The sequence below is a fragment of the Puma concolor genome, chromosome B2 (assembly GCF_028749965.1).
Source record: "Puma concolor isolate L17-30 chromosome B2, mPumCon1.1.hap2, whole genome shotgun sequence".
NCBI lineage: Eukaryota > Metazoa > Chordata > Mammalia > Carnivora > Felidae > Puma > Puma concolor.
This window is the reverse complement of record NC_141671.1, coordinates 3,132,513-3,155,678: the sequence shown is the minus strand read 5'-3', so window position 1 is coordinate 3,155,678 and position 23,166 is coordinate 3,132,513. Positions and strand designations below refer to the sequence as shown.

Here is a 23,166-nt window from a genome sequence, read left to right as displayed (position 1 = left end):
ATGGCCTTTCCCCATATTGAATATAGTTTTCTTCTAAAAATCTGTAAGAGCCACCTGATATCCTGTGTGGCTATATAGTACCTCAGTGCGGTGTTAGTGGAAGTGGACCAAAATTCAGAGTCCCACCTGGAGACTCCGGCCTGGGAGAGGGGTGGTTCAGGACCCCTTGGGAGTATTGGCAACAGATCTGGGGACTTGATGGAGGCGGGTGTCTATCTCCTACTTCCGTCCTTCCCGTCTCCCTCCCGACTGTGTTCTCTGCTTCCTTTCCCGTTTTCTTAAAGAGAGTTCTTTAATTCTTAGGAGGCGGCCATGCCTCCATGATCAGAGCCTGGAGCCGTCTGTCTTCCTGCCCCTGAGGTCTTGGGTTCCAGGCAAGGCTTAGCTGACTTTTGGAGACTCGAGCTGGGAGAAGAGCGCTATCTGGGCTCGTCCCCTTTGAGAACTGTGGCTTCTTGCAGGCCTTCGCAGAGCTGCAAAAACGCTCTCAATATAACTGTGTCTGCAGGTGAAACAGTCTGTCACACACACCGCGTGGTCGAGATTTGCACGCACGCCGCGCGGTCTCTACCTACTGAGCACTTGCGGAAAGACATGGAGCCTGCACAGAATCCAGCCCAAGGGCTCATCGAATGAACGCATTTCAGCCTTTGTCTCTGCAGACAGGGGAGGGCAGAGAGCCCATTGAGATAACTTAAGATCATTAAAAAATAAAACACCCCCCCCCCCCCAAAAAAAAGTTCAAGTGATTTCTCTGGCCCTAACAGGCCTGTTTCACCGACGTTATACATTTCTTTAGGTGCTAGAAGCAGGAAGTGAACATTGTACACAAACCTGCAAATCACAGGCCGGCTGGGACTTTCTGACCCTCCTCGGGCCTGCACCCCCTTCTCCGATACTCGGGCGTCGACGCGAAGCTTCGGAAGACAGGGCCCTTCCGCGCAGGCAAGTCGAGGATTTTGGAGAATGTGAACACACTGGCCGCTCCCGGAGGCGGGGGCGGACCTCTAATCCTAGCGGGGTCAGCACGGCGCCGCCAAAGAGTAAATGGTAACCTTGAACCCCCTCCACTGACCTCGCTCTCACCTTCATGGACACGCCCACCCCTTGTTAGGTTTCCGACCGCGTGCGTTCGTGAGGCCCCAGGGCACACAGGCAGTGCTGCGCCTGCGCACGGTGGTTGTCCCAGCCTGTGGGTCCCTCTGCCCGGCTGGCCGCCGGCCCTGCAGGCAAGGGTCGCACGGCCTCTCCCCTGCCGCGTGGAGCGCGCATTCCGGAGTCCCGGGCGGAAGCGCCGCGCGGCCCCCCCGCTTCCCAGAGCCGGAATCTTGCTTTTCCGGTCGTTTTCATGACTCCTTTGGCCTGGCCAGCAGTCGAGGTGTGTTTGGGTTTGGTTCCTCCTGTTTCCGTGTAAGCCAGCGACCGAGCCGCGAGAGTTCGGAGGGAAGCGGTCCCTGCCAGCTCCAGGCGCACCTGCTGCGGGCTTGGCTCGGGGGCCCGCGGCTTCCGGGCGCGTTTCCTCCCTGACCCCGGTCTCGTTACTTTGAGGCGCTGCTGGTCTGAGCCCGGTCCCCAGACAGCCCTTCTGATGTTGAAACTGTCACGGAGAAAGTAGGAAAGGGGATGAGGGTGGAACATGGAATTTCCAGAAACTTAAAAAACAGGAACCCAGACATTTGAATATATAATCAACCTTAGGACAAGGAGTCAGAGAGGGACTCACCAAGGCTCCGTAGCTCAGGGGTTAGAGCACTGGTCTCGTAAACCAGGGGTCGTGAGTTCGAATCTCACTGGGGCCTCCAATAACTGGCTTTTTTTTTTTCTTCAGCTTTGGTAGATGATTTCAAAAGGAATGTTTCATTGACACCGGAATCAAGAACTAGAAATGAACCGACTGCATCTCTATTCTGTATTCTCAGAAAATTGCTGCGAACAAAGGAGACGATTCTAAGATTGAAATTTCTCCTGATAAATGGAAATTGAGCCGCTGCGCCACCTGCATTACTGGTAACACCTGAAATTCAGGTGCAGAAACAACCTGAAGAGCCACCAGTGTCACTACTGCCCATATAAGCCAGCGGGGAAGCTGATTTGTATGGAGCTTCAACCCCACCCTGGGGTCCTGCCTCGTTCAGCCACTGGAGGCCTAAAGGAATTGTGTTATAATCATGGATCTTATCGCACTTACCCAGTGGACGCTGAACTCCCCCACAGACAGGAGTCACATCCGATTTACTCTTGTATCTCAGAGCCTGGCCAAGTGGGGACCCTAGTGTGTGCTCAGCAAAGGTTTGCTGAGTGAAGCCCAGCTAAAGACTGTACCCATAGTGCCGCGACTCTGCAAATACCTTAGGGGGCATAAAAACGATCTGAAGGTCAAGGAGCCAAGGGCAGCAAACCGAGAAGACCAAAGAGCAACTCAGCCCTGATAACGATTCTACCAAATCTGGGACTCCTCCTTCTGGCCTCATTTTGTTGTCTCATGATTGGATTTGGCTGCCCCCAACGTGAACACTGGATATCAGCTGAATGGCTTCCGTGTGTTGCTAAAACCAATAATCCACACCAGAGATTCAGCTGATGGAATCTCCCTACACCACGCTTGTATTAAATAATTAATAATATAGTAATTATAAGTATATAAGCCACAGACACATTTCTCCAGAAAGTACTTTGGAGTTTTGAAAACAATCCAACACACCTCCCTTTGCAAGGTGTTTGGAAAGGGTACTGTAAACTCTGAAAGACACATTTGATTCATTTTCGTTAAAATCAGTCAGCTTTCTGCTGCTCCCAGCTAAGGACTCTGGCTGTTCCTCAGAGTCTCCGGGGTTCGTTGTGCTTTCGTGACTTTGTGGACGCTGCTCTCTCTGCTCGAAATACACCCCCAACCCTTGTTCTGGCAAAGTCCTCCCCATCTTTCAGGATTCGGCTCGTGGGTCGCTTTACCCTCAATCTAGGCGAGCGGTGCTTTTTCTAACACCATTTGTACACCTTTATAACAGCATATGTATAAGGCCCACTAAATAACTGATGGCTTTTTTTCTCTTTTTCTTACTAAAATGGCACTTCTTGGGGCGCCTGGGTGGCGCAGTCGGTTAAGCGTCCGACTTCAGCCAGGTCACGATCTCGCGGTCCGTGAGTTCGAGCCCCGCGTCAGGCTCTGGGCTGATGGCTCGGAGCCTGGAGCCTGTTTCCGATTCTGTGTCTCCCTCTCTCTCTGCCCCTCCCCCGTTCATGCTCTGTCTCTCTCTGTCCCCAAAATAAATAAACGTTGAAAAAAAAAATTAAAAAAAAAAATAATAAAATGGCACTTCTTGGTAGTAGATAGGAAATTCCGTGTCCATAGTTATCGGTCCTAAGGAAACTATTATAATTCAGCACTTTAGGGGAAAAAGCAACACTTTTTTGCTAAATATAACAAGCACTATTAATGATCTTTAACTTCTCTGTCGAAAATAATACGCCAGTGCGTTTCTTTCCCGATTCAGAAATAGCCTCTGTTCCAAAGTTGCTTTGTAAACGGGAAGCTACACTTTGCTGGCTGGGCCTCAGAGGCTCTGGCGGTCTCCTGAGGGGCCTGGGGGAGCAGAGGGAAGGGGCAGAAAGGAGAGCAGAGGGTGACAAGAAAAACTGCTTGTCAGAATAAGAAAAAGACCTAAACCACGGCTTCTCATTACGATTCTGAAACTCCGAGCCGTCTCACTTGGCACAGAACTAGAGAGAAAGGAAGTGAGCCTCCAAAAGACATCTCTGGTGGAATGATAGCCCAGAAATCCAAATGAAAGACTGAACTTTTCTTTTTTCACATGAATTCCTTTTAGCCTCTGTGTGTATGAAGCAGACGATTTGAGGGCGTCTCGTTTTAGTCCCCAAGGTTACTGTTTCCCCTCGTTTTGGATTATATAAGCCAACGGCTTCCACTGTTTGGTGTGAGTGTGTGTGTGTGTGTGTGTGTAGCCAGGGTCAAGGCCCAAGAAATTGCAAGATAAAATTTGTAACCTCATGCGCGGTCAATCAAGGCGTGAAGAAGTGTGAAAGATAATGAGGCCAAAAGAACAGACTTTGGAGACACGTCCACTGGCCAAATCTGGATGTCGCAATACCCACCCCTACTTCGTGGTGCTTGAGGCCAAATGTAAAATCCGTTACTCTGATGATTCCCTGACTTCTAGAATCCACCTCACAACACGCTCTTACTCGTGGGGCTGATGAAAGTGAAACTATAAAAACTAAATAGGCTGAGGGGCGTCTGGTGGCTCAGTCGGTTGAGAGACTTTGGCTCAGGTCACGATCTCACAGTTCGCGAGTTCAAGCCCCGCATCGGGCTCTGTGCTGACTGCTTGCTCAGAGCCTGGAGCCTGCTTCAGATTCTGTGTCTCCTCTGTCTGCCCCTCCCCCACTCATGCTCTGTCTCACTCTTTCTCAAAAGTAAATAAATGTAAATTTAAAAAAATTTAAAAAAACCTAAATCGACTGAAAGGAGGCTGACCTCTGTAGACGGAACACACACGTCACGTCTCCTTATCCCATCCACTGAGCACAGCTAAGAATCCCAGGCGTTAGGTGTAAACCAAATGTAAGGAGACCCTGAAAGGTGTGGAGAAGAAAGAAGAGAACTTGGGACCCGAAGAATGGCATGATGGTGAATTCCCTGGGTTTTCATTATGGGGTGTCGTATTTTCGAGATTGGGTACAGTAGAGGCCTGCTGTGTGATATTTCATATACAGTACAGCATTATATACAAAGAGAGAGAGAGAGAGAGAATTGACCTTGAACAATGTGGGAGATTAGGGCCTGGGTCCCCATGCAGTCAAAGATCCAGAGATAACTTTTGATTCCCCCCAAACTTAACTACTAATAGCCTATTGTTGACCGGAACCCTTATCTATAAGAATTGACACCATTTTGTATACTGTATTCTTCTAACGAAGTAAGCTAAAGAAATGTTATTAAGAAAATCCCAGGGACTGACTGGCTCAGTGAGGAGGGCATTGACTCTGAAGCTCCCCATGGGGCACAGAGATCACTTAAAACAAAAAAAAAAAAAAAAAAGGAAAAAAGAAAGAAATCACAAGGAAGGAAAGATACATTTACAATACTGTGCTATAGTTACTGAAAAATCTGCATATGAATGGACCCAACAGTTTAGACCATGCTGTTCAGTTTAGACTGTGTGTGGGTACACAGCGGCCTCTGTCCCCGGTTCCTGGCACAGAGCTCCCAAGTCCCTTGTAGTTTCCCCGAGTGACAAGAGCACTAGGAGCGTCTTTTGTTCTAATACTCGGTCTTTGACCTCAGTTCCTGGTGCAGAGCTGCTAAACCCTTTGGAATGTCCTCGGTGACAGGGGCGTCTTTTGTTCGAAAGGGGCGACTCCGCGTGGGGTCCTGGGTGGGGGCTGGTCACCGGAAGACGGAGCCACCATCAGGAGCTTGGAATGTTCAGCTGCCCCCACCCCCATCCTCCAGGAAGGGAAGAGGGACTAGAGATTGAGTTACTGAGCCTCAGGCCTATGTGATGAGTCTCCCCAAAAATCCCAGAAGGACAGGGTTCAGAAAACTTCTGGGTTTATGGCTAAAAGCATCTAGAAGCGCGAGCCTGAGTGGCTGCTCTGATGGCTGAGTGCGGAGGGAGGGACAGAGAGGGTGAGCCATTCTTCCGTGGATCTCAGAAAAAGGCGGGTGTTTCTTGGTGATGGGTATGTGTCTCCTCCTCTAAGGGACTGAGGCTTCTTTCCTGTAGGGAGGGGTGCCTGGGGGGACGTGTGCTGTAGGGAGGGGTGCCGGGTGGGGGGCTTGGAAGACACAGTCTGCCCCATGCGGCCCAACCTCACAGCAGCCAGTCCGGGCGGCGTGAGTGAGGAGGGAGAGTTCAGGAGACCAAACGTACCTCCTTGCCCACTGCAGCGTCAGCATCGTGAAAAGGCCTGAGCCGGGAAAGGAGAAAGCTTTATGCTGGGTGAGGATTTTAAGAGTTGATATCACGCTATACCGGAAGACGAGAGTGTTCCTTAGCATTGGTACAGAGAGCTTATTCCGATGCTTGTCGGTGACATGGGGAGACTGGAGGGCCTCTCTTTCAGAACGGCGCGGTCCTGCTGTTTCTCCGCTAGGCCCCGCGTACTCCTGTTCTGTTCACCTGCCTGGGAGTAAACCAAAGAGGTTCTGTGCCCATTCCGAGGGGGGAGGCGAGAAAGTCAGTCTTTCTCTGAGTTTCCTCCTAGGCCCCCTGGGACACCGGATCCCGAGCGTGTTCGGGACACTGGCTTCCAGCAAACCCGGCTGGTGCTGCGTCAGTACCCCTTACCCACGGTGATCTGTGAAATAACACTTCCTGTCCACCTGTCGCTCGCCCTGGATTGGCCCCTGCCCCGGATTCCTTAAGGAGAAGGACTCTGGACCTCCCTCCGATATAAACTCTTAACCGCAGGCGACAAGACTCACTCTCCTTCCCTTCCCGAGTCTTCCAGACTCTGCGTCTGCGACACTCTTACCACTTACACTATTCACCGAACTGGTTTCGCTTCCTTCTGGCTCCTGTTTGATTTCGATCCTGCTCGAAGCCAAAGACCCTCTTGGCTGGTCCTCTGGGAGCCCCTGTGGGTCCTCCCACCCAACCTGCCTCCATCATTAAAAATGGTGAGATTTTACTCAAGACCATTGTCATGGGGAGAGGGACTGAACCCAACTCCAAACACAGCGCAGATCGTTGGAGAGTTACCGCCCTGAGGATGGCTAAGAGGAGAGACTTCCGACACCGGGATTCTTGTGAAAGACGGGGCCACAGCTCAAGGGTAGAGGCTGAGGAATCTGATCCCATGTCACAGCTGGGAGAATTCTTACGCAGCGGACTTTGCAGGATTCTTGCTAAACTGGGTGAGACAGGGGTGCCTGGGTGGCTCAGTCCCTTAAGCCAAGGACTTTTTTTCTTTAATTTTAAGTTGTTTTATTTTTTATTTTTTTAAAATTTACATTCAAATTAGTTAGCATATAGTGCAACAATGATTTCAGGAGTAGATTCCTTAGTGCCCCTGAAGACTCTTGATCTCGGCTCAGGTCACGATCTCACGGTTTCCTGAGTTCGAGCCCCGCATCAGGTTCTGTGCTGACAGCATGGAGCCTGCTTAGGATTCTCTCTCTCCTACCCTGCCCCTCCTCTGCTTACACTGTCTCTGTCTGGGTCAAAAATAAATAAACTTCAAATAAAAGGAAAAAATAAACTGGGGGGGGGGGGCCGGGGAAGCAAGCCCCGGGGGCCAAGGCCTCCCTGGAGTCTTTGTCGGCCTGAGCAAGAATCCAGAAAAGCTGGATCTACTGGAATTTTCACCGAGAAGTGAGGAGAAAGGTCTGCAGAGCCGGCTGAAAGAGGCAGTTGAGAGAGAGTGAAGTTTCTTCCTGCTCGTTCCCTACGAGCTGAGCTCAGCTCAGCCAGTAAATCTGGCATGCGGGGTTGCTCCGGTGCTTAATGCATGGATGGTATTTTCCTGTAAAGTCGGCGTTTGTTTGAAGGAATTTTGTAAACCGGAGTTGAGGGTTGCAAAAATCAGACGCTGCTCTAGTTAGTTTAAAATGGAATGGAATGGAATGGAATGGAATGGAATGGAATGTATGTATGTATGTATGTATTTAGGGAGCACGTGAGCAGAGCAGGGGCAGAGAGAGTCCCAGGTAGGCTCTGAGGGGCTTAAACTCATGAGCCATGAGATCATGACCTGAGCCAAAATCAGGAGTCAGATTCTCAACCGACTGAGCCGCCCAGGTGTCCCTGAAATGGAATTTATTTTTAAAGTCGAGGAACACCTGGGTGGCTCAGCCGGTTGAGCGTCTGACTTCGCTCAGGTCATGATCTTACCGTTCATGGGTTCAAGCCCCTCATTGGGCTCTGTGCTGACAGCTCAGAGCCTGGAGCCTGCTTCGGATTCTGTGTTTCCCTCTCTCCCTCTCTCTGCCTGTCCCCTGCTCACGCTCTGTCTCTGTCTCCCTCTCAAAAATAAATAAACATTAAAATTTTTTTTTTCACTGAACAACTTGGGGGCACCTGGGTGGTGCAGTCGCTTAAGGATCCAACTCTTGATTTCAACTCAGGTCATGATCTCACGGTTCCAACGTTCGAGCCCCGCGTAGGGTTCTGTGCTAACAGCTCAGAGCCTGGAGCCATTTGGGGATTCTGTCTCGCCTTCTTTCTGCCCCTTCCCCACGTGTATGTGTGCGCGCCCGCGTGCTCTCTCTCTTCCTGAGAATAAATCAATAAACTTATTTTTTTTAACTGAGCACCTCATAGGAGATTTTAAGATGGGCAAAAGGGACTTGTGGGTTCCCCTTCAACGGGATGCTGGGGCCTCCGGGGATTTGCTGATCCTAGAGAGGGTTGGTCTGTGGGTGACTCTTACAACTGTGGAGAAGGAAGCTAACCCGTAGAAGACTGACAGTATGCGAATCCTGTGTGTGGAGAGTCCAAATTACGGCGGGTGCAACGCCAGGCCGGTCAGCTGCGGTGCTCGCCGGCTGTGGGGCTGGCATCGGGTTGTAAATTCATTTCTGTATTTCTCACCCGACTACGTATGTGCGTTGCTTTGAATTCTCTTTTGAACCAACGATAATATCTTACTGATTAGCTAACGTTTCCCTCGTAAATTACTGAGCTTATTAAAATACTTGAAATGATAGGATTCCGAAAACTTTGCCCCAAAATGCGGCACCTTGACATATTGACTGTCTTAAGCCGAAGGAACTGGAGAAGATCCAGAAGCAGGAAGGTCACGCTGACCTGCCCTTGCCCTCCTTCCCTGAAGCAGGTCGCAAAATCCCTTGTAGCAGGTCTGTGCTGGGAGGATGAAGACATTCTTGCCCCCACGGGGTGGGCAGCGGGGGGCCAAGAGATCTGTGCAAACAAATCTTGTTAAACTAACCATTTGCCACCCCCACCCCAAACCCCCTCGTATTGTCAATTCCTCGCAAATTATTGTCCCTTTGTCCCAACGGCATACAAGCTTCCTGGTCTGGTCACTTCTTGGAGTCTTCGTGCTCTGGTGCAGACTTCCGCGTACACGTAAAAATCCGGTAGGGTCTGTATGCTTTTCTCCCCTCAGTCTTTGCCAGTTTAATTTTCAGACCCAGCCAAGGACCCCCAGGGGAGCAAGGAGAACTTTTTTCCCGCCTCCAGACACATGTTCACGTCATGGTTATAGGAGAGCCGATTCGTCCTTTAATGCTCCACAATTCTTCTCCGATGTTCCAGATACATGGATGTCCGGAGAGTCGGGCCCAGAGACAATGTCCAAGCCAGGGGGCTGCGGACGCAGACAGCCGGGTACCAGTGCACTGGGCGTCCCTGCCACCTCCTCTGCTAAACCCGACGGAGCACCCGCTGTTCCTGAGCCACGTGGCTGCCCGGAGAGCCGGGGTGACCCCAGGCCCCGAGGCCCCGCCCCAGCCCGCCCCGAAGATGTCGCTGAAGGCCCTTGGTCTCCTCAGGAGAAAACATTCAAGGACGCACGATGCGGTGTGCAGTGATCCAAGCAGCAAAGTCTATTGAAGTGAAAGTACGCTCTTTAGATGTGAGAGCAGGTGAGCCAGAGAGAGAGCTGGTGCCCTGGGGTCGGGTTTCCCTCTGTTACTGACGGTTGTGAACTAGGGGACAGAATGTTCATTGCTTGGGGCTCGTCTCCTGCTTGTCCTCCTCACTTGCTCGGGGGCTTGCCATAGTGGCCATCGGGGCCAACCGGTGTGGGTGTGACCCGGTTTCTCGGGAGTGCGGCCCACACAGGCCTCTGACCTTCCCTGAAGCTGGGCACAGCCTCCTCCGTGCTGGCCTCCGGGCTTCCTCTTAGAGCCCAACTCACCGCCCACTCTAACAACCAATGTGTCTCCACTGACAGCCTCAAAACGGCCACAAAGCCTGTCCAATGCTTCTTCCGCACATTAGTCTCTTCTAAATCTATTCCCGTATGGGTGTGTCTATTGGAGAAAAATCTAGGTCTGTCTCTGCACTCTGGATTCCAGGGAGACTACAAAGTGGAGTTTCTAACTTCTGCCTTGAGATAAGTGGGGCTGTTGATAGCATAGATGGGCTACTCAAAAGAAGTGTTCAAAATATACACAATATTTTATTTGACTTTTTGACAGTTCACAACGTGTTGCTCACGTTAATCCATTTCATTTAATAATCTGCTATGTTGTTGCTGTCACCATCAGCATTGTCATTGCTATTTCTCGTTTGAGAGGACCAGGCTTTTAAAAAATCCAGGGGGCTCCTGGGGGGCTCAGTCAATACACCAACTTCGGCTCAGGTCAGGATCTCGCGGTCCGTGGGTTCGAGCCCCGCGTCGAGCTCCGTGCTGACAGCTCAGAGCCTGAAGAGCTGCCTCGGATTCTGCGTCTGCCTCTTCCTCTCCCACTCATGCCCTGTCTCTCTCTCCAAAACAAATAAATGCTAAAAAAATTTTTAAAAATCTGGTTGGACTCCATGATGGTTAACTCCATGATTAAAAATCTTTTTCCTTACCAAGAGGCAACCCCTTAATCACAAGAGAAACAGGAAAGACTAAGATGTAGTTGTAGAAATTGGTCTCCACCAGAAGCAGTTCACAGTCTGGACAATCTGTAAAAATCTTGTACTTTACTTGGGTCTTGTTTGTTTGTTTGTTTGTTTGTTTGTTTGTTTTGAGGAGGGGGCTGTCTGTCATAAGATAACACGCCTGACTGCATCATAGAAGGACAAGAGAAAAGAGTCCCTAGAGAACAAGGCAGGTGGTCCTCCAGTTTCCTAATGGCTCCTTGGTGACAGAGTCATTCTGCCAAGGTCAGGGGACAGCATCGATGTCCCTCCTGCCCTAACCAATCAGCGGTAAAAAGGTCTAATCAGGTGAATGAAGGGGGCGGGCCTCTAGCTCAGGAATGCGTGTGTGAGGAAAGCCCGAGCGGAGGGACACGTTGCAGAGTCCGGAGAAGGTCACTAGAGCAGGCCCACAAGTGTGGAAATGGCCCAGGTTTCCTACCTGGGGACCCATAGACACGTACCAGTCAGGGCGGCCCTGCGCTTCTCTCCGACAACAGGATACCCCGAGTGGGCCGTGTTTTCATGTAACAGCCGGAAAGATACTGAACAGGTGGAAAGTTAAATGAGAATTCTCACCCTTTGTTCAGAAACGCAGACGGGACCCCCGGGTGCAAGGCAATGGGACAGGTGCCGGGGAGAAACAAAACAAAGCTGTCTAAGATGCGATCCTGAGGGGGGAGCAGTGTCCCCACTCCCCTGCAGGCCAGAGGGCCGTGTCCCCGGGTCTGGCCGGCGGGAGCAGGGCAGGCACCTCGCAGCCCTCTGCTGGTGTCGCTCCGCGTGTCCTTGCTGCGTCTGTTCCAGCTCGGCCTGGCCCCTCCCACCCGCCTGCTGATCTTCCTACTTTCCCCGTGGGTGAGAGATGGAAGTCCGAGGGCATAAGATCCTGCCTCACAGGTGCCTAGCGTGCGTGGGAGTGACGTGTCGCGAAATGTCCCTCGGCCTTGTTTCGGAAACGTGGAAAACATCGGGAGAAAGGAGAGCTTGAAAACGGGGTGGTTCGGACAAGGTGTTTCAGTCCGAAGGTGGGAGCGAAATTATACCAACAAGAAACCTCAGCGCACGGCTTACACCAGACGATGGAAAGGGCACCCCGCGCAGTGCCGCGGGGCCCAGGAAGGCAGCGGGAAACCCTCCGCCAAGCCGGTCAGTCTGCAGAATCCGGAAGCTCGACGGCTTTCCCACCGTCGAGTCAGCTCGACCAGAGCGCATGAGAGAATCGTGAATGACTAGAGCATCTCACATTTCTGGAAGATACAAAGATCGAGTAAACCCAACACCCCCAAACCCCAGCGAAGATGAATGTCAAAGGGTAGAGGAAGCTTCTGGCAACTGTCGTCTGGAAGTGTGTCTTTGGCGTTTTGCTCTGCAAGCCACCAAACGGAGAGAGAGAGGCTGTCACAAACGGGAAAATTTGTGGGAACCAGAGTGTTTGAGCCTGATGCCCCTAGACTCGCACAAAACCATGGCATAGGAGGACCGTCCCACGGGAATCAGCCAGGCAAGGCAATACCCGTTGGGGCCCAGGGGCCCCAGGCTCTGCGAAGGGACACTCCGAGGCCGGAAGATACCCCAACGCTGCATCACGTCCCCCAGGACGCGAGACAGGGCCCTCTGCTGGGCGCCTACATGATATTTCAGTCACGGATCCGTTCCGGAGCGAGAATCTCCTGTCCCCTTCAAGGTCCTCCAAGCTGGACGAAGACTCAAATGCACACGAACTAGATTAGCAGAGAAAATAAAATTTAAAGCCTGTGTCTGGGGAATCCACACAGACAGGGAAATTCCAAAGACAGTCAGGCAAAGACAGATGAGGCACACACGTCCTCATCAACCTTGCGGGTCGGGGTCTGGGACTTCAAATGGAAGGAATGGAATCCTCAGGAAGATAGAAACGAGTAAACGTCTGGTAAACAAATGTTTGCTGGGCCACCCAGAAACGGTGGGACGCAGGGAGGACATTCGTCCAACAGGCCTTGCCGGGTCTCCCCCCCCACCCCCCGTGTGCCCTGCCTAGTTCACCCCAGAGTGTCATCGTCCATGGTGACCGCTCTCTTCCTGGAGCAGGTTCTCAATCTAAATTCTTTTTAGACAGTCGAGGGGGAGGTAAAGAGCTTTTCCTGGATCTGCTCAGTTTTGATAGCTTTTAACACAAAATAATCTTTATGCCAAAGGGACCCATCTTGGGGCGGCCTGCCCTGGGCCCCGACATATCCATGCCTAAGTATTGAGAGCGTATTTTTATTAGGGAAGGTGTGCCGAATTTATGTACTTCCTATTTGGCCTACTCAAGATTATGTCATTTTTTTTTTCATTTGAATTGAATTAATGAATTACATTCATTAATTATGTAGCATGGAACCAACTTTAAATTGTTTAAATGACCACCTTCTGTTTTTTGCAAGCACGCTTAAAACGGGCACTGCTCGATTCTGTTCATGAACACCTTCCGCAGTGGTGTTAGTTAGCTGAAGATCGGACTGTTCCACCCCACGGTGTGCCTGTTCGCCATAAGGGTTGTTTTGAGCTGATTAGTTCTGAGAAAAAGCAGACACAGAAGAGGCTCTAAAAACAGAGTAGAAGTTACCCGTTTGTAAAGGCAGTTTATAAAGGAACTCTCTATGGGCGAGGCTTTCCTTCTCTGTACTCTAAATCACAAGAGCATCTTTTTGTAACACCCCTCCAGTCTGTCTTTTTTTTTTTTTTTTTTTTTTTAGACGTTTGCTTATTTTTGAGAGACAGAGAGGGGCAGAGCATGAGCGGGGGAGGGGCAGAGAGAGAGGGAGACACAAAATCCAAAGCAGGCTCCAGACTGTCAGCACAGAGCCCAGTGTGGGGCTCGAACCCTCAAACTGCAAGACCATGACCTGAGCTGGAGTCTGAGCCTCAACCCACTGAGCCACCCAGGGACCCCCCCTCCGGTCAGTCTTAAGGGTTCACTTGCTTCAAGCTAACACACCCCTTACTTGCTGTCCCAAGGCCCTTCACTGTAACAGAACTAATGTGCTCTCTCTTGAGATTTGCAGAGCACTGGCCTTGAGGAGTGAAGGACCAGAATGTTCCCAGGCCACGGAGGCCAGCAAGCGGGTTTAAAGCCACCTTAGCTTTTCGATTAGCCTAGCAATTTTTTAGCAAAATGGTTTTCTTTTTCAGGTCACACAAATGATTTTACTAATCTCCCTGTGGGTGTCTGCAGACCTTGTCCTCCTTTGCAGAAAGAACGGAGTCCTCCTACGTACCATGAAACAGGAACCCAACTCCCTCACACATCCCAGCACTGAGACAACGTTGGCAGCTGGCACCATGGGGTCTGCGCATAATCAAGAAATGTTGCAGGCCCCTTTACTTCCTTTGCCGATTAACCCCCTAAGTCCCTTTAAAAACCCCTGGGCCGGGCAGAAACCTGGGAGTTGGCTTTTGGACAAGAGTCCGCCTTCTCCTCAGTTTGCTGGGCTCCAGAATAAAGGTCGATTCCTTTCCAGTCAAAACTTGAGTCTGGGTCTTTCAGTCGATGACGCTCAGCTAAACTTGGGTTTGGTAACATCATCAATGGAAAAGGCTCTGACTTTATGCTGCGTGACAAACATTACCTGTGTTTACCTTGCTTTTCCTGATAACGTCAAAACTGGCGCCCCCATACCTTTCTCTTCTTCGTCTTTAACTAGGATGGTATTTCAGCTGGAGTTGGAAGTCACTTTGAAGAGTTACTCATTTTCCCCTGGGCGTCTTTCATATGCACCGGAGGTTCCATGTTAGTGAGCTTCTGTGTTTTTGTTTTGCTAATTGTTCACGACAGGGATCTCAGGCAAGAACCCAGAGGGACAGAGGGCAAATTATTTTTCCTACTCTGCAAAGCAAAATGAATCGGTGTTCGTTTTTTTAATTAGCAAGCTTTATGTTTTAGAATAGATTTTCAGAAAAATGAGCAGAAAGTACAGAGAATTCCTGTATTGGACCTCTTTAATTGTGTTACTTTTATTTGTTGCTGGTATCGGAGTAATGCTGGTGTTATAAAATCAAAAACAAAGTCACTTCTTCCTACTCTATGCTATTTTCAATATTTAAATATTAAAAAGGTTCAAAGCATTCCACTCCAAAATATGCCGCTTTGGGAAAGACATTATTTTTAGGCAACGGAAGACCAGCAGAGACAAGCTCTTTACTGCCCCCCCACCCCAGCTGCTTAAATGCCTAAAATACAGTGTATTTTGTAAAGGAATTTTGTAAAGGAATTTGCCAGCTGCTTAAATGTCTAAAATACAGTGTATTTTGTAAAGGAATTTTGTAAAGGAATCTGTAAGTTCCTGTAAATTTTGTAAAGGAATTTACATTTATAAGGGAAACTTCCACTAGAAAAAGCATCTGTACCAAGAAGAGAGCTATTCCCAGAGACAAATTTATCCAGGAGACACTCTTAGCTGCGCAGAAAGGCAACTTTATTTACCATGCATTTCCTCCTTTACCTTCCCATAAGTTGCCTCTTCCAACTCAGAAGCTCCACATCTCGATTCCTGTGCGTCTCCCAGGATGGCACGGAGGTCTCGATCATCTGTGAGATGCCTGCGTGTACATACGTAATTAATATAGCTTTTTTCCTCCTGTCAATGTTTTATGTCAACTTAATTCTTGTGCCGGTCGCAGAACCCAGTCAGTGTCCCTCTCCTGCAATGTCATCACACACCTGGCTTTGCTCTGACAAGTCACTTTACTGTCTCCGTGGGTATTAGCCACATTAGTAATGCCTGTTGTCCTGGAAAATCACCAATTTTGTCCAGGTTCTCATTTTTTTTGGTTGAGGTGTACAAAATACTCTTTTAAAATTATATTTGTACATTTCTTCTGCATCCTCGCTGTAATTCCCAAGTTTATGTTCCTGTTTTTAATAACCTAATTATTATCTATTTTATTTCTCTTCATGTTATCTATATATTTTTCCCTTTTGTTTTTTCCTAAAAATAATCTTTGGGGTCCTGCTTTTTTCCCTTTAGCTTTTTAAATTAATTTCTTATGCTTCCCTTGGATCTTTAATTGTTCCTTTCCCACTATCATGTCTCAAACACTTACTTATTTTCTTTATTCTTGTTTAATGATGTGAAGGTTTTAGGCTCTGAGCCCACATTGAGCTGTACCTAAACGTTCTCAAAACACACGTGCAAGAAACACACTGCGTGCACACACACACACACACACACACACACACACACACACACGAAGGATATCTAGAATAATGTCTCCCTTACCTCATACTTGACTTTATTTAATCTATACAGTACAAACCATGAAAGCACGTTGAAAAACATGACATGGCCCACCTAGCTATAGTTTCTTTATTCTGGGACGATCATCTCCCCGCATGGGCCAACCGTCACCTTGTTCCTGGTTTTACCCTTTAGCCAGTTACTTGGCCCAAAGGGGATGCTCAGTAGATTTACTGTGAAGGTGATAACTTTTCAAGCTGTTGGATGCCCGCTTGCACTCCCAGGCTCCGTGGGACCCAAGCAAGGTGCTCCTAAGGTTATGATGCATTTTAATCGCACTTAACATCGCCGGAGACACGTGACCTGATGTCCCTCCCTTTGTAGGTCATTTGCTGTCTTTCTGTTTATGAAGTTTGGTGACAATGACAAGATATCTCAGTTTTGATGGATTCAATATTTGTTTTTCCTGGAAGACGACTTTCTTTATAAATATTTGCAAACATTTTTGTTGACGTTTTATTTCTTGTTTCACTTCATCTTTCTCTACTTCAGACACCGGCCACCAGATTGTTTAGCTCTCCGTCGTGTTTCGGTAAAACCTACGTGATTCTGTTTCCGCGTTTGTCATTTTCCTTTGAATTTCATGAATTTTTCCCTAATCTTGTTTTGTCACAGACTCAGTTTGTTAGGGTTACTCGCTGTTTCTACTTTGTAAATGCTGTAGCGCATTTTATTTGCTCTTCAGTCTCTGTTTTCATTCAGTTCTGACGCCTTTAAAGTCATTTTGCTTCGCAGCCAGAGCATAAGCGTATGACCCAGCTGCCACCGGCCCCCCGACCCGCGTCAGGCTTCGGTTCAGGCGCTGTGGACGTGGAAAAGCAGGTAGTGTGAGAATCGGCTCCGCCGAGACGGACAGAAGATGTGTTCATTTTTCCGAAGAACCTTGCACCACTGCTTGGTGGTGCGGCTGTGTTGGGGGGGGGGGGGTGGTGGGTGGATGGGGCGTTATTGCTGGTTGCACAGCGTCTACGCCTGGCCCTCTGGCCTCCTCAGGAATTCTGGTGGATTTCTTACCCACTTGTTGCACAGTTGGGTTGGCCATATACAGGTAAGAACTCTGATTGGTACGGTGAGTCTTTGAAACGTTGTTTAAAGGGCCATAAGAGACACATTCTAACATGTCAGTTCCGGATAGTTCTTCTGATTTGGGTGAAAGCGTTGGTTTGAGGTTATCAGAGAAAGTGAGCCTTCGGACCATAGACCTCCACTAATCCTATCTCTCCCTACCCCCATCCTCACCGCCCTTCTGGGGAAAGAGAGAGAGAGGGGTGGGGAGAGAGAGAGGGGGGCACACAGAAAGAAACAGAGACAGAGACAGAGACAGAGAGAGGGGGGACAGAGGGAGAGAGGGGGGAAGAGAGAGAGAGGAATTGAGATGGGGGGATAGAGAAAAAGACACACACACACACACACACACACACACACACACACAGAATCTCAGGGTTCTTTGGGTCTTGTACACGATGCCGACTTCTCCACAGGGCTGGAGGGGGCTACGGACCTTTTGGGCATCTTTTCAGTAATCGACCCATTTTTCCACATTAATTTCCTTCGTTCCTTTGTGACCTGCCAAGACATGGTTTATTCTTGGAGGTTAGTCATTCTGGATAATTCTTCCTCGAAGACTCTCCTAACGTCATCCTACAGGGAAGACGCCAACAGACTGAGGTTTGGCACTTCTTTCATCTTGAGGGACGTTCCCCTGATCGGTGTTGGGGGAGGTGAGTTTTCGGTCTGGAAGGATGTTGTGCAACCTTTGCCCAGGTTGCAGCCCCCACCTCCCACCGACAATCTACAGGTTTCCAAATTGGAGGATACTACTGTTTGCTTTCAGCTCTTATGTAACTGATTCATTCTATGAAGTATCTGGGAGTGTGTACAGAGAACCTGCTCAGTTCTCTTCTTTTAGATTGGTGCTCATAACTGTTCATTCTTCGGGTGACCTCTAAAAAATGGACATATAACTTTAGCCTTTTCTCTGCTCTGAATACTTGCTAGGGATCCAAACACTTTCTCTTATTTTTATTTATTTTCTTAGATTTAGAGACAGGGAGGGTTTATAATTATTAGGATCAACTGGGAGCTTTTTAAAAATGTTGATTTTGGGGATCTATCCCAAACCAATAAACTCAGTCTCTGAGGGTGAGGACTGTTCGCGGGTATGGTGCTAGGCAATTTTTCAGTTCCTCCAGGGGGAGGAATCACTATTCTAAAAATACAGATTCAGAGGGGTTGGAATGTTTTGTGCCCCCAAAGCACATAGCAGCCAGGCTCTGAGGTGTTTCAAATGCTATTTCAACATTTCCGCATTATTAATATGGTCTTAAAGACTTGTGAAGAGAAGATACACCCAAAGGTAAATGGCATTTTCCCCGGGTTATAAAAAGACACCACTTTTCTCAAATGGCAAATGAAGTCCAGCCACATCTGCCTCTTGCAGACGCAGAATAATGAGGACCTTGAATCATGGACTCTATAGAATCATCTTTTTGAGACAGAATTTGAGTATTTCCTAGAGTTACTGGCTGAGATGACTTTAATGGGACATTTCAGTTGCTACCATACGTCCATTGTCTTCTTGAAAAGTGGGTTAAAGACCCAGTGGTTGCCCTTTATTTGTATTGCTGTTATGCAAGGGAGGGAAAAAGGTTTTCCTTGACCCTCGTAGGGTCCCTGGCCGGGTCTCAAAATTAAACCGACAAAGGCAGATTCACAGGAGGAAAGCACACAAGTTTATTTGACATAAGGTGTACATGACCCGGTAGCCTTCATGAGGAAATAAGACCTGAAGACAGGGTTAAGCCTAATTATTTTTACGCCAAGCTTGATGAAGAATGGACGAGCCTGAAGACACGTGACAGGCCGAAAGGTAAACCGGGAGACACTGTTTGGATTCTTCCCGGGGTCCCTTTGTCTTTGGAGAGAAGGATGCTGTTTTCCTCAGGGTACCTCTGACACAGGAGTTTTATGACCTGCTTCGGGGCAGACGGGCAGGGGGCGGGTCAGAGTGACCTTCCTGCTTCTCACATTTTCTCAAGCTCCTTCCGCTTGAAATAGTTGATTTGCCAACTTGCCATATTTTGGGCTAGCGTGTTCTGAACCCCATCAATCACAACAATATGCCTATTTCCACCTTGGTGCCCTCCCCCCCCATTCAAAACATAATATCACACACTACCTCCCAAACCCCGGCCAGTCATTCCGAACACTGCCAGTTGTATCACGGCTCCTATCGCCCAGGAACTCAGGTGCGGAGGGAACCTTCACAATGGATAGTCTTAGAAGGGGTTCATAAACAGGCTATTTGACAAAGGTGTGGGCAGGTTGAGGGGAAGGACAGAGAACACAGCTACTGCTGACGGGTGGTTAGCATCCCTAGGGCCTGAAGCAGCAGGGAAGAAGCCATTATTGGAGATGAAGGAAAGGTCCACTTGGATGAGCTAGACGGAGGTGAGGCCCAGAAAGGAGTGCAGAGAGATAGATACCCCCACCTCCGTGTCCTCTCTGACCTCCCGCTGGTGCCCCCACTGTGAAACTGCGGCTGATGTCAGCGGCTGGTGGGGAGCCCATGATGTCGTCCAGACGGGCCAGCCTTCCACACGACAGAAGGTGGAGATCAGAAGACGGTTATTATTATTTTTTTACCATTAACGATTCCAAGCATTTAGCTTCCTGCTTTTCCCCACGCACACGATTTTATGCTTTAAGGCCTATGTTGTGTCACAGATTTGGCTTCTCTGATGAAAATCAGCTTAAGATCCGGTGGCGCCCCAAGTCTTGTAAGTTTCCACCTCTTAAGAACAGTAATTCCCAAGATGCGGGCTCTTCTCTGGATCCGGATCCGGGACACGGCCCCATGGACGCTACCCTGGGATTTACACGCGGCCGTAGAACAGTGCCTGCCGACGGCTGCTGTTCAGATGGGATGGTCTCTAGATGTCAGGCCAACTTGGTCTCTGGAGGCCGTGGAGGAGGGGGGGGGGCGGGGGAGGACTTCTCCGGTTGAGGGTCATCTACCGAAGATCTAGTGTTGCTTCTCACCTCTCGTGTTCAGGTGTCACACACGTGGAATGACAGCGGCCCAGCGATGGTCTGCCCTCCCCTCCCCCGCCGTGCGTGTGTCTGGGAGGAGGAACCTGGTCGCCGGCCTATTCCTCTCAGCCCCGACTGTGAGGCAGTGTGTGGTCAAGAATACTGGGCAGGCTATTCTCCTCTTTAAACGATTCCGCTTCTTCTGCACAGGAATTATTCCATAAAAGCAAAAAGGCCTCGTATCTCGTGTGTACTTACACTTTAATGGTTGCAATTTCCGCGGGCCCAAATCAAACGAATAAGCCAGCAGACCAATGCACAAGGGGCTTTTCTGATTAAAGGCCACATGGAGGGGACGAGGGTTGTGGGTGGGCATGACATCACAAACAGCCAGGCAAACAGCCAGGAACCTGCAAGACCCAGCGGGGTGGAGGAGGGGGGGTGGGGGATGGAGGAATGCGGGTGGGGAGTGGAGTGGGGTGGAGGAGAGGGAGGTGGGGAGGTGGAGGGGTCTGGGGGTGTGGAGGTGCGGTGGGGTTGGGGTGTTGAAGGGGGTGTTGAGGTGGGGGGGTTGGAGGGGTGGGGGGGAGGAGCAGGGTGAGGATGGGGGTGGGAGTGTGAAGGAAGGGTGGTGGAGGGAGGTGGGTGGAGGAGGGGGGTGGAGGGATGGGGTGGGGGTGTGTGGACCCGGCCTTGGCCGCCGTGAGGCGCAGCACGAGCGAGGAGGGGTCTCGACTCCAGCGGTTCCCGCGGGGGCTGCCGGAGCGGCGGGCTGGGACCCGGGCTCGCGAGGAGCCGGCGGGCGCGGACTCCAGGGGGCGCGCGGAGCCGGGGCCGGGACTCGGCTCGTCGGCGCCCCGGGCGCGGTGGGAGCCTCTCGGAGCTGCGGACGGGTTGGCCCCACGTCTCCTGCCCGCGGACACCGGCCCCGCCCCGCGGGGGAAGTGGGGGGGGGGGGGAGGGGGCGGAGCCGGGAGGGCGGAGCGCGCGCCCGTCCCGGGAGGGCGGGGCAGGCGTCGGGACGGCGGCGTGCGTCGGCTCGCAGCGGGGCGGCGGGTGCGGGCGGGTCCCCGCGCGTCCGCGTGCCCGCGCGCCGGCCCCAGGCTCTGTAGAGCGCGCGCTGGCTGTGCGGGGAAAGCATGCTCCAGTGGCGCAATCGGTTAGCGCGCGGTACTTATACAGCAGTATATGTGCGGGTGATGCCGAGGTTGTGAGTTCGAGCCTCACCTGGAGCATGTTTTCTTCCCTTTGCGGTTTCACACTCCTTTTCTTCGGGTGCGTTTCCCCCTCCTCCTCCGGACAAAGCGCTGGAGGGAGCCTGTGTTCTTTTCCGCGGCGAGACCGCGGATATGGAGGGCATTTGGTGGTTTCCGAACGGGACGAAACCGCACACCAGAAGGAGGCAAATTGAATTTGTCCAGGCGGAGGCGCTTCTCCCGGGTCAGGGGACCTCACAGCCATTGCATATCGGCGGAGGAGGCCCCATCCTTTCCCCGCTCCTTTCCTTAAAGGATTCCGCAGCTCTTTGGGAAGTGGGCGGGGGAGCGGATGGGGCCTGGCGTGCTGTCTGCTATCAGCTCGGGGGGGGGGGGGGGTGCGGATGGGAGCAGGGGGGGCGCTCCCGCATCTTAGTTCTGAAGCCGCAGGGCTCCGTCTGGTGGCCGGATTCCACCTGTGAAATCTTCGTGGGATTTGAGTCGCCTAGGCCGGCCTCCAGCAGTGAGGCACCGGGCACAGGTGGCTGGGTACGTACTTCTTCCTAATTTCATCAGAAAATAAACAGACAAGGCCTGTTTGCAGAGCTGCTGTCATTCTGACGCTGTGTCTGAAATAAATGATTCAAGTTTGCCTGTTTTTTTGTCCAGGCTCTCCTGGATTTATTCTGTCTCAGGGCCTCCTCCTCTTCTGTTCCTTAAATACGACATTCCCTACAGTTCCGTCCTCCGCTTTGCTCTCGGCTAAGGATATATGCATTCTTTGTGTGGCATTCGTTCCCTTGATTACAGCCTCTCCGTCAGAACCGAGGTCTACCCTTTCTGTCGCACCCAGCCCTCTCGATTGAACGCAGAGCCCAGCATCCTGCTGACCTCTGCGCTGTTCTGACCTTAACCCCGTCGGGTCTGTAACATCGACACGTGGGAAAATTATCAACCTTAAACCCACTCCCTCCCCTGGGCTCTTTACTTCAAAGGCGGTCATTTAACAAATATGGAATGCCTGCGGTTTTACTGGGTCCGTGCCTCGTGCTGAGGTTACCCACTGAAGTAAAAAGATGAAGCTTCTGTGCTCTGGATCCTGAGTTCTAGGAGGGAGGAATCCGCAGTGACCAATTAAAAATAAACATCCAAGTAGACAGAGTGGCGGAGTGTTTCCTGGAGAAAAACAAAGACAGGCGACAAGGGACAGGAGGCACCAGAGTATGTGCTGGGAGTGCTGTATCATGTAGGGTTGTGACCAGAAGGCTCGCTAAGCCAGTGGCCTGTAGGCAGAGGCCTGAAGGAAGCAAGGAAGCAAGTCTCAGGTCTCCACCGCGGAAGTCCTGCCCAGGCCCAGGGAAGAACAAACACGCGGCCTAGCTGTGGGAAGTCCCCAGAAGTTCACTGCCGTGTATTTTTCCACAGAAGAGCCTCTTCGATAATTTTTGAAAAGCTAATACGTGACGTGATGTTATATACGGTACCAGTTAGGACCGAGGCCAAAGGATGTTCGAGGAGACGGTGTGGAAGCAGAATCCCAGAGGCACAGAGCAGTGTCCCCAGGGCTTTCCTGCGTGCTGTCCGAGGCTGGGCTGTCCCTGGCTCCCGAGGCTTGATTTTAGAGCACTGCCGCGGGTTGTTCAAAACAGAAGACAGCCATGCAGTTTTCTAGCATCTCCTTTTTCATGAGATTCTCACCAACTTAGTGGCTTAAGAGAGCACAGGATCATTGCGTTGCAGCTCCTTAGGCCGCGAGTCCACGGTGGCTCTCACTGCCCTGAGATCAGGCTGCTGGCCAGGCTGGGACCTCCTGGAAGTTCTGGGGGAGCATGCTTCTTCTTGCCTGCTCGGCCTTCGGCCTTCTAGAGCCCGCCGGCGCCTTGGCACTGGAACATTCCATCTCCAGAGCCAGCCACGGAATGACCCTGATCGCTGCTTCTGTGGTCACCTCTCTTTTCCCGACTCTAATGTTTTTCCTCTTCCATCTTTTAAGGACCCTTATGATTGTATTGGAGCCCCTGGATAATCCAGGATAATCTCCCTATTTTAAGATCCTGAATTTAGGCACATCTGCAAAATTCCGTTTGCCGTGTGAGGCAGCACATTCCCAGGATCTGGGGG

General features: G+C 50.7%; 1 protein-coding gene and 2 non-coding genes across 3 annotated transcripts in view; 2 read left to right on the top strand and 1 right to left on the bottom strand.

Moving 5' to 3' along the window:
• The window catches only part of LOC147580609 (histone H2B type 1-C/E/F/G/I), a 505,297-nt gene that overhangs the window by 395,745 nt on the left and 86,386 nt on the right, over positions 1–23,166 (bottom strand). The gene's annotated exons all lie outside the window — the stretch shown is intronic.
• On the top strand, positions 1,727–1,799 carry TRNAT-CGU (transfer RNA threonine (anticodon CGU)). Its single transcript has one exon. It is a non-coding gene; the product is annotated as a tRNA-Thr (tRNA).
• On the top strand, positions 20,991–21,084 carry TRNAI-UAU (transfer RNA isoleucine (anticodon UAU)). The gene is made up of 2 exons: positions 20,991–21,028; positions 21,049–21,084. It is a non-coding gene; the product is annotated as a tRNA-Ile (tRNA).